Genomic DNA, 2,174 nt, shown 5'->3' with positions numbered 1-2,174 from the left:
CTGGAACTTCAACGCCAGCCCTGCCCATGGTCACAGCTGACCTCAATACTCGAGGGTCTGAGAACCACAGACCACCAGGCCTTGGCTGCCTGGTTCACCAGTGTATTCCTGGGGCCCCACTCAGCACCAGCACCTAATGGGTGCACAGTTAACACTTTGTGGAAAGGAAGACTGGATTAACAGGCAGCTGACTAGTACTAGGAAGTTTCTCAGAGACCAACTGGGCCATCCCTCTCCTCACTTTACAGGTAAGGAAACTGAGGCCTGGAGAGAAGAAGCAATTTCCTCATCACAAATCTAGTGCAATGGCTACCCTAAGATCGAGCCCTTCACCCTAAGGCCCTCCACCTTTCTTCTGGAGGGCCAACTCATACTGATTGGTAGTGCCAGCACTGTGTGCTTACTGAGGATTCTGGAGTCCAATCAAAGGGTCACAGTCGATTAATGATGTCTGCCACGAACAAGGGCGGGTGAGTGACAGCACCTGCCTCATATTTGCTCTTCCTGGTGTCAAGGAAACAAGGGAGACATTCCTGTCTTCCAATAAGAGGCTGTTATTTGCCAGCTTGGTCACTTACAACAGAAGGTACGTTTGGTCTGGCTATCTACAGAAACTGGGCAACCCTGGACAATCTTTTTGCTTCTCCATACCCTCCTGCCCTAGATCACAAATGGAAACAATCCAGCCCAACCTACATGTCTAGCTCTATCTCCGCCTACTTCCTTCCCAGGCCTTATGCACCAACCGCACCAGAATAATCAATGCCCCCATTAAGTCCATCTGTTCACACCTCCAAGTATTTGCCTATGCTGTTCTCTCTGCCTGGGTTGCGCTTTCTGCTGGGAAAAAAAATCCTTAAGGCTCAGGGCAAGACACACCTTGTCTGCTGAGCCTTCCCAGAGTCCTGCAAACAGAACCTACCACAGCTTCCTCTTCAGAAGTCCCAAAGCAACTGGTTCCTTCATCAGAGCATGGCTGTTCCTTGGTCATTGGCCCCATCAGACGGGGAGATGTAGGAAGGCAGGATGTGTGGTTCACCTCGGTATCCAGGCTTGGAATACAGTGTTGTTGTTGTTGTTAGCTGCCATTGAGTTGGTCCCCGACTCATGGCGACCCCATGTGTTGCACAGTAGAACTGCTCCATAGGGTTTTCTTGGCTGTAATCTTTTCTGCTGGCTATCTACAGAAACTGGGCAACTGGGAAAGCTGTTAGCCAGGCCTTTCTTCTGAGGAGCTGCTGGATGGGTTTGAACTGCCAACTTCTAGGTTAACAGCCAATTGCAAACTGTTTACACCACCCAGGCTCCTTGGGATACAGCAGGAGTTCAATAAATGCATGGCGCATTAAATCAACGTGTTTACCCAGTCACATCTCTGCTGCTGGTGTGAAGATTACAAGGAGTTGCAAGAAAGAAAAGGGAGAGACGTGGGAGGCAGGCAGTGGGAACCCACAGTGTGATCTATTAACAGTGGGAGAGAAGAGAGAATGAATTCATTTCCTACCTGTTGGTATTTCCCTGTAAATATTCATAACCCCTGCAATTTCTCTCAGCCTTCCCATTACAGACAAATGCATAAATAAACCAGCCCTGCCCAGGGGCTTTGCATGCTGGCTGTTACTCCTCTCCTAAAACACCAGGGTGACTGCTGACTTAGCTCCCACCATCCCCAAGGCGTCCCAGAGGGCGTCTGGAAGTGGGTGAGCTGGAGACCCAGGAGGTGGCTGGGCAGAAGTCAGCGCTGCTCCCACGGGAGCTGAAGCAGATTGGCCTCTGGGACCCAGGGAGCTGTGGGCCCAGAAACCCAGAGGCCAGAAGAGGTGGCCTCAATGACCAGGGATGGCTTGGCAAAGCAGCCTCCCCGCTCCCACCCCGACCTCTCTGGCCAGTCCAGAGGTCACACACAGATAGGTCTCTGTGTTCCAGGGATCCCTTGATAAGCAGCAAAACAAATGCTTCTTGGAAAGGCTAGAAATGTGTGACCTGTGGGGGAGGGAGCAGGGAAGGTCCCAAACAGAGAGGCTATTGGAGGGCCAGCATCCCTCAGGCAGAGAAGTTCTTGTGGTAGGAAGCCTAGCAGGGCAGAAGCCTTCCTTCCAGGGCCCAGGGCCCCTCATGGGTCAGTTACGAGTCCCCCCTCAGCGTCTTTCCCTAAGACCAGGCCTGGGGGAGCA

General features: G+C 52.2%; 1 long non-coding RNA gene across 1 annotated transcript in view; it reads right to left on the bottom strand.

The window, feature by feature from the left end:
• LOC111822663 (uncharacterized) overlaps positions 1-2,174 on the bottom strand; it is a 145,372-nt gene that overhangs the window by 87,203 nt on the left and 55,995 nt on the right. The window lies entirely within an intron of this gene.

Source organism: Trichechus manatus, unplaced genomic scaffold (genome assembly GCF_000243295.1).
Source record: "Trichechus manatus latirostris isolate Lorelei unplaced genomic scaffold, TriManLat1.0 scaffold00191, whole genome shotgun sequence".
Classification (NCBI taxonomy): Eukaryota; Metazoa; Chordata; class Mammalia; order Sirenia; family Trichechidae; genus Trichechus; species Trichechus manatus.
The sequence above is the reverse complement of the archived record's forward strand: the minus strand, read 5'-3'. Positions and strand labels throughout refer to the sequence as shown.